A 9,668-nucleotide genomic window follows, 5' to 3' on the forward strand; every position below is an offset into this window, starting at 1 on the left:
TCCTTAATTTAAAAATAATTTATTTCTAAAACATGATAACCATCATCTAAGCCATCAACAAGCCATAATCTTTTTGTTGGTAGAAGGTCTTACCTCAGCGTTGATGACTACTGACTGATGGGCACACTGCAGGTCTTAATATAGATGTGACCTAGAGAAGAATATCATTTCTCTTTGTTCCTGTTGTTTAGTTGCTCAGTTGTGTCTGAATCTTTTGTGACTCCATGGACTGTGGCCCTCCAGACTCCTCTGTCGATGGGATTTTCTGGGCAAGATTACTGGAATCTTGCCCAGAATTCCTCCTCCAGGAATTCTTTCCAACCCTGGAATCAAATACATGTCTCCACATCTCCTGCACTGCAAGAGGATTCTTTACAACTGAACCACTGAACCACTGAAGAAGCTCAATTTCCCCTTATCTCAGTTTATTTATCTGTAAAATGAAATAATGCTACATACCTACAGAGAGGACACAATGTATGCATGTCTTAAGAATTCCCTGGTGGTATAGTGGTTAGGACTCAAAACTTCCACCTCTGTGGCCTGGGTTCAATCTCTGGTCTGGGAACTAAGATCCTGAAATCTGGTGTGGTGTGGCCAAAAAAGTTGCATGCTTTAGCATATAAATTAGAAGAGGCTATAATTGTTTTTGTTATTGCTCTAAAAATGTCCTTTTCCCAGCTATGTTGCATCTGTTGGTGTACTGTATTTCCATGGGCTGTCATAATGAAGGTATTGGTTAGAAGCAACAGCTAAAATGACAGAGAAAAATGCCACAAAACTGCAGTTTCTATCTTTTAAGAAAAAGGGGTACTTTTAAAATAAAATTAATTGGGGTACAGTTGATTTACAATGTTATGTTAGTTTCAGCTGTACAGAAAAGTGAGTCAGTTTTATATATAATGTATCCATTCCTTTTCAGATTCTTTTCCCATATAGATCATTATGGAGCATTGAGTTCCCTGTACTATTCAGTAGGTTCTTATCAGTAATCTATTTTATGTATAGTAGTCTGTATATTTTTTGCAGTTTTCCGAAGTTAATCAATGATATCTGGACTTTTAATCCCTTGAGCTATCAGAATGCATATACAGATATATACAAAATAAAGCAAGAGGGATTTTCTTGATCATCTCAATAATTTCATCCTCTTGTAGAGTACCTAACATATTTTTCTTCTTTTGCCTTAGTGCAAAAAAAAAAAAAAAAAAAAATCCGTGATGTATCTACAGTATGCCTGGTGACTTGTTAGGCATTTAGCAGGCGCTCAGACATGGTGTTGAATAAACAAATGAGTAAACAGATACTCAGTGTATGATAAAGCCAGTATTGGTCATTAAAACTCTTCAGCTTAGTTCAAATTAGGGAGATTTTGTTAATTTTATATTTGAAGACAGAAATTTTATAATGTAAAGTGTTAGAGGATTTGATTTGAAATATATTTTAAGTGCACCACTTCTAAATGGTAAACTTTTCTATTATCGCAAAATCTAGTCAATTGGATATAGCAAATAAATTAAAACTGAAATCTGGAAAAAATCACATTTTAACACCTAGAAACAATCACTGTTAATATTTAAAGTATTTTCTTATATGTGCATTGTGATGTCATGGTTATCAACATAATATATAAGTAATATTTTTGCCCTTGTTTCAATATCTCATGACTTTTTGGAAGGCATATTTTCTGTTCAATGAAGGAAAATACTTTTAATCATGGTAAAATGTACCAGGGTTTTAAAAATTGGTGGACAAATATATAGTGCACTTTTTATATACCTAATAAGTTTTGAACATTCATAATAGAATGGATTTCCATTTTTACTACTTTAGTTTCACAACTACTTTATATCTGAGAATGGACTGATGAACTCAATAAGTTCCTCTTAGCCAGCAGATGTTGAGATGTCCAGGGATGTTGGTGTCTGTCACAGCACATTGATAAACAGGAGTTTTTCGCAACACCCAGTGGTTATGTGAACTTAAGCACATTTGGGAAATCCTCCTTGGCAGTAAGTTTTTAGAGGATTTATAACCTTGATTTCAGGGCTTGTCAATCTTTTAGTGAAAACTTCATTAAGCCAAATATAAATAGATAAACGTTAATGAAGACAAAAATGGAAACAATATTGAAACCAATTTTATTGTTTTCTAGGGTAGGAATAAGAGCACAGTGGAAGCAAAGAAGATACAACAGTAAGAATTCATCTGATAGCATGACAGTTTACAAATAAAGAGGAAAAGTGTTGTATAACAGCTTATCCAATAAAAAGAAAGGCTAATTTTTTTTTTTTATATACTTTCTTCATTCTCGAACAATGGCTTTGGGGTTCTATTCTTTTCCCCCAACTATGCTCTTAGTCTCTGTTATATTCAAAATGTGGAATATAAAAAGAAAGAAAAAAGCCACAATTCACATAATACACCAAACTAATTTTATTTCCAGGGTGAATTGAATTGGAAAAATCTTATTGTCTTAAGAAAACTTTGTATCTCATAAAGTCTTTATGTGTTTTGGAGGAACATGCCTTTGCCCTAAGGAGATGCTGAAACCTTGCTATGAATATCTAGAAGGAAAGGAAGAGGAATAAAGAAGAAAACAACCTTTCTACAAAGGGCAAAGGCCTAGAAATTTTTGTTCCGTCATTTCCCCATTATTTCTTGCTTGATCAACCATTTCCCCCCAAGCAAATCCTCACTTATCTGCTTTTCCAGTGTCTCTGCATATGCAAATTGCAATCTGCTTTTTAATTAGACCAAGCCCACACTCACCACCTGATGATATTGGAGTGAAAATAGAAATTGCATTAAGCAGCTTCAGTGGGATTTTATATGCACTGCAATGACCTTTCAATATAAATTCTTAGCAAGGAAATAAGCACTTATATTTTTCATATTCTATAGGAAGTTGTTCTTGGTTATAAGATGTCACTTGCAATCCATAGTGACATTTGACTAGGGGTGTAAAAATGTCATATTTTATCGTTGACAGATCCAGTCTGTTCTCTCTCTTCATGGAATAAGGAGCTTTCTCATGCATATATATGACAGCTCAAGATGTTCAGTTGGCTTTTCTTTCTTTCAGTTATTAAATATTCAGAATGTTCATTATGCATCAGAGCCTGAATAATAAAAGATTAGTGGGAAACCTTTCTGGGAGCTTTTATTGTTATTATTAATATTAATCATGTATGCTGCATTCATTTTTTTTTCTCCTTTGCAAACTCAAATGTCAATAGACTAAGCAAACTTTTCTCCACGATCCAGTAGGTAAGGACAAACAGCTTCAGAGAGAAAACAAGAATTTTTGTAATATCAGTTTTTAAAATAATAAGAGAGGGAATGAGAGCTCAATTTCATAATTTCTACTTCTGAAGAGAACAATTTGGAGGGTGGAAAAGTGAAAGTTAAAAAAAAAAAAATCCAAAGTGGAACTTCCCTGGAAATCCAGTGGTTAAAACTGCATTTCCACTGCAGGGGGCACAAGTTTTATCCCCGTTGGGGGAAATAAGATCTCACACTGTTGTTGTTGTTTAGTTGTTAAGTTGTGCCTAACTCTTCTGCAACTCCACGGACTTTATCTTTCCTGGCCCCTCTGTCCATGGGATTTCCCAGGCAGGAATACTGGAGTGGGTGGCCATTGCTTCTCCAGGGGATCTTCCTGAACCAGGGATCAAACCTGCAGCTCCTGCATTGGAGGTGGATTCTTTGCCACTCATATGGCTATATATATATATATATATATATATATATATATATATATATGCAGAGTACATCATGAGAAACGCTGGACTGGAAGAAACACAAGCTAGAATCAAGATTGCCGGGAGAAATATCAATAACCTCAGATATGCAGATGACACCACCCTTATGGCAGAAAGTGAAGAGGAACTCAAAAGCCTCTTAATGAAAGTGAAAGTGGAGAGTGAAAAAGTTGGCTTAAAGCTCAACATTCAGAAAACGAAGATCATGGCATCCGGTCCCACCACTTCATGGGAAATAGATGGGGAAACAGTGGAAACAGTGTCAGACTATTTTTCTGGGCTCCAAAATCACTACAGATGGTGACTGCAGCCATGAAATTAAAAGACGCTTACTCCTTGGAAGGAAAGTTATGACCAACCTAGATAGCATATTCAAAAGCAGAGACATTGCCAACAAAAGTTCGTCTAGTCAAGGCTATGGTTTTTCCTGTGGTCATGTATGGATGTGAGAGTTGGACTGTGAAGAAGGCTGAGCACTGAAGAATTGATGCTTTTGAGCCGTGGTGTTGAAGAAGACTTGAGAGTCCCTTGGACTGCAAGGAGATCCAACCAGTCCATTCTGAAGGAGGTCAGCCCTGGGATTTTTTTTGGAAGGAACGATGCTAAAGCTGAAACTCCAATACTTTGGCCACCTCATGTGAAGAGTTGACTCATTGGAAAAGACTCTGATGCTGGGAGGGATTGGGGGCAGGAGGAGAAGGGGATGACAGAGGATGAGATGGCTGGATGGCATCACTGACTCGATGGATGTGAGTCTGAGTGAACTCCGGGAGTTGGTGATGGACAGGGAGGCCTGGAGTGCTGCAATTCATGGGGTCGCAAAGAGTGGACATGACTGAGCAACTGATCTGATCTGATCTAATATATATATATATATATATATATATAGAGAGAGAGAGAGAGAGAGAGAAAGAGAGAGAGAGAGAGGGAGACAGAAAACTGAATCAAAATGAAAACTACAACATATCAACTTAAAACAATTTTTAAAAATTCCCAAAGTAACACAGGTTGCAAGTGGATGGATAGGACTGAACCCCAAGACATTTTCCCCAGTTTTATCAAGATTTAATTGACCTATAATCCTAGCCCATCTATTCTGAAGTTCATATACCTCCCACTACCCCACACTGCCTTAAAAGAGTTAATTAAATGCCATTTCTGTGTTGAGTTCTGAATTGCTCAATTGCTGTTGAGTTCTGAAATACCAGGAACTTCATTCAAGCTTTATGTGACTCAGGATCCAAGCCATGGGAATAGCACATTAATTAAAAATGGTAACTAATCTCCTTTATATAGAATTAAAATATTATCTCAAATATAATGCATTTTTCACATGATCAGTGCTCTCATTTATGTTTTTGCTGCAAATTTGTTCCTTGCTGGTAAAGTGAAAATGAAAACATTAGCCGCAGAGTCGTGTCCAACTCTTTTGCGACTTCATGGACTGTAGGTAGCCCACCAGGCTCCTCTGTCCATCGAATTCTCCAGGCAAAAATACTGGAATTGGCAGCCATTCCCTTTTATAGGGAATCTTCCCGACCAGGGACGCAATCCAGGTCTTCCACATTGTAGGTGGATTCTTCACCATCTGAACTACCAGGAAAACCTGTTCCAAACTGGTATGAACACATATATGAAAGCTTCAAGTTACTTGTCAAACTTCTTTGTGAGTCACATGCTGGTGGAGTAGCCAGACATCATGCAGTAATCAAAACCTCCCAGAAGGGATCACAAAGAGCCTTTTAGATCTAGACCCTTTTTCCTCTGCCCTCTCCTCTTTCTACACAATCATGCAACCACAGTGAACTTTCCAGTTTACACTGTCCTTTATTTGGTCAGGTGAGGCCTTTGCTCATCCTGTGTTATCCTTTGGAGCATTCTTCTCATGACTCTGCATGAAGAATTTGCCCTCTTTTTCTCATTCATACTATAGTTCATAGCTTAGATTTCAGGTTCTTGGAGAAAGCACCTCTGTCATCTCCCAAAGAAGCTTTGTGACCCTCCTGAGAACTATCATCACCTTGTTCTGTAAGTAGCTATTAGTTCCTTAAGCTACTCAAAATTGAAATTTTATTTATTTATTATATTATCCCAAGGATCAAATAGATTCCCCAGTGCTTATGAGCATGCAGTCAATAGTTTTGGAAAAAAATAAAAGTTAAGTTTATACATAATGAAGTTGTTAATAAAGTAGTTTAGAAACAACTTAATAATTTAATAAAAAGTAAGTACATTACAAGTTAAATATAACTAATAACAAAGGTAATAACACTAGTAAAATATTATGTTTCTAGATGCTGATTGAAAAAAGTGAACAACCTCAAAGTTGAGAGTTATGTTGATATTATATTTGGTGTCTTTTCTGATAACTTTAACCCCAGAACACAGGACTCTCAAATTTCCCTGAAAGACCACTCCAAAGAGGTAAGGGAAGAGCCAGGATATATAGAACTTCGTAGGAGTGAGTTGCCATTTCCTATAGGAAGATACACAAGCTTGGGCTTACTGAAATCATTCCTTTTACGTGCACCTCAGCTATCTGGGGCCATTATCTGTTTGTTTTATTTGTACTGCATATTTAAAAAAAAACAAACCTTTTTATTTTGTATTGGGGTACAGCCAATTAAAAATGTTGTGATAGTTTAGGGGAACAGCAAAGGGACTCAGCCATACATATACTTGTATCCATTCTCCCCTAAATTCCCCTTTCATTCAGGCTGCCACATAACCCTGCTGTACAGTAGGTCTTTGTTGGTTATTCATTTTAAATATAATAGTGTGTACATGTCCATCCCCAACTCCCTAACTATCCCCGCCTCCCCCCCAACCCTTCCTCTTGGCAATCATTAAGTTCATTCTATAAGTCTGTGAGTCTCTTTCTGTTTTGTAAGTTTATTTGTATTATTTCTTTTTAGATTCCACATATAAGGGATGTCATACAATATTTCTCCTTCTCTAACTTACTTTCCATTCTGCATCTCCTGAGGGTGGAGCCTTGGAAGTGGCTACAGTTAGCTGAGAGTTTGATGGCTGCAACATCCTTTGTTTACTGATATGGCAGGTGGCACTTCCCTAGTGCTCAGACAGTAAAGAATTCACCTGCAATGTGGAAAGCCTGGGTTCAATCCCTGAGTTGGGATGATCCCCTGGAGGTGGGCACTCCAGATGATACCCTGGCAGCCCACTCCACTATTCTTGCCTGGAGAATCCCTATGGACAGAGGAGCCTGGCAGGCTACAGTCCATGGGGTCTCAGAGTCAGACATGACTGAACGACTAAGCACAATTCTTCATCCACATAAGTGTCTCCCCTATTTTGTGTAGTGGAGTGTGATAGAAAAAGCAATGTCTTTAGAACAGTACAGAGACAGTAACATTCACTAGTTTGTGACCTATCTTAGGTAACTAATAGTGTCTCACTCCTGATCTAACAAATGGAGATGACAATATCTATCTGATCGAATTAATGGAAAGATGGAATAGAATAATATATATACATTTCCTGAGAATGCTTTGTACATACTATTTATGATCCATGTGTTTATCCTGTCTCTTAAATGTTGGCATACTTCAAGTTCAAACCACAGGTCAGCTTCCTCTCTCAACATGCACACTGACCTTGGATAATTTTATCCTACAATGACCATCCTTCTAGTCATCATGCCCAGATCCATTTCTGAATTTCATAACTGGATGCCTTTACTTGAATGTTCTAAAAGAACTTTAAATCTTTCAGGTTAGGATAACTTAGAGGCTAAGAGTCTCTTTATCACACTCAGTGTAAGTATGTATATATGCTCTGCAAAAATGTTAGTATATTTATTCATGGAGTGTTGTTCACAACTCTGATGGGTGTGTGTTGTAATGAATGACACAGGAATTATATATGCAGTTGTGATAAGAATTTTGAAAAGGTATCATGAACTTTAAACTTTTGTATTCAATTGTTGTAGGGATTATATTGAGTTAATACACATATGGTAATTAAAACTTTGACTAGCACATTATGAGGAGTGAATCATTTTGGCTTTTGTTGTGATATTCCAAATTGAGCTAACTCTACACATTCCCAAACAGCCTATTTGTCTTGTATTCCCTGGCTCAGATTTTAACAAAGCAATTACAGTGTTTAATTTCCTCTATCAAGACACCTAAATATAAGTTCAGGTCACATAGCAATTGTATTCTTCAAACACATTTTTAAGTAAAAAATTTAGCACACACATATGCTAAAAAAAAAAAAAAAAGTAATAAAATGTCTTTCTCCCATCTTAGTTAACCAGTCTCACTTTCCAGAATCACACTTGGCAGTCGCTAGAATATTATTCTATAGGTTGTCACACACACAATGAACATGAATTTTCTATTTATTTCATACACACAAAAAAAAGAATGTAAATATCTCTTTCATTTTTACTCCAGGTGGAGAGTATTTCTTTTTACAATTAAAATATTAACATTTCTCCTTTTAGTACATGCAAGCTCCTCAGCCTTTCTCTATCTGTCTGTGGATACTCCCTTATATAGAATCCCACATTTCCTTAGCTCATCTCTACTTCTGCGCAATTAGATTGTTTTACACTCTTTCCTTGGAAGAAACCCTTAGTAAGATGGTAGGCGCTGAGAGAGGGCATCAGAGGGCAGACCGACTGAAACCACAATCACAGACAACTAGCCAATCTGATCACATGAACCACAGCTTGTCTAAATCAATAAAACCAAGCCATGTCATGTGGGGCCACCCAAGATGGCCGGGTAATGGGGGAGAGGTCTGACAGAATACGGTCCACTGGAGGAGGGAATGGCAAATCATTTCAGTATTCTTGCCTTGAGAACCCCATGTACAGTATGAAAAGGCAAAAAGATAGGACACTGAAAGATAAACTCCCCAGGTTGGTAGGTGCCCAATATGCTACTGGAAATCAGTGGAGAACTAACTCCAGAAAGAATGAAGGTACGAAACCAAATCAAAAACACCATGCAGTGGTGGATGTGACTGGTGATAGAAGCAAGGTCCGATACTGTAAAGAGCAATATTGCATAGGAACCTGGAATGTTAGGTCCATGAATCAAGGCAAATTGGAAGTGGTCAAACAGGAGATGGCAAGAGTGAACGTCGATATTCTAGGAATCAGGGAACTAAAATGGACTGGAATGGGTGAATTTAACTCAGAGAACCATTATATCTACTACTGTGGGCAGGAATCCCTTAGAAGAAATGGAGTAGTCATCATAGTCAACAAAACAGTCCAAAATGCAGTACTTGGATGCAATCTCAAATACGACAGGATGATCTCTATTCATTTCCAAGGCAAACCATTCATTATCATGGTAATCCAAGTCTATGCCCCGACCCGTAATGCTGAAGAAGCTGAAGCTGAACAGTTCTACAAAGACTTACAAGACCTCTTAGAACTAATACCCAAAGAAGATGTCCCTTTAATTATAGGGGACTGGAATGCAAAAGTAGGAAGTTAAGAAACATCTAGAGTAACAGACAAATTTGGCCTTGCAGTACGGAATGAAGCAGGGCAAAGGCTAATAGAGTTTTGCCAAGAGAACGCACTGGTCATAGCAAACACCCTCTCCCAACAACACAAGAGAAGACTCTACACATGGACATCACCAGATGGTCAATACCGAAATCAGATTGATTGTATTCTTTGGAGGCAAAGATTAAGAAGCTCACTAAAGTCAGGAAAAAAAGGATTGGGAGCTGACTGTGGCTCAGATCATGAACTCTTTATTGCCAAATACAGACTGAAACTGAAGAAAGTGGGGAAAACCACTAGACCATTCAGGCATGACCTCAATCAAATGCCTAACAATCTTACAGTGGAAGTGAGAAATAGATTTAAGGGACTAGATCTGATAGGAAGACTGCCTGATGAACTGTGGATGGAAG

The sequence above is a fragment of the Bubalus kerabau genome, chromosome 3 (genome assembly GCF_029407905.1).
Source record: "Bubalus kerabau isolate K-KA32 ecotype Philippines breed swamp buffalo chromosome 3, PCC_UOA_SB_1v2, whole genome shotgun sequence".
Classification (NCBI taxonomy): domain Eukaryota; kingdom Metazoa; phylum Chordata; class Mammalia; order Artiodactyla; family Bovidae; genus Bubalus; species Bubalus kerabau.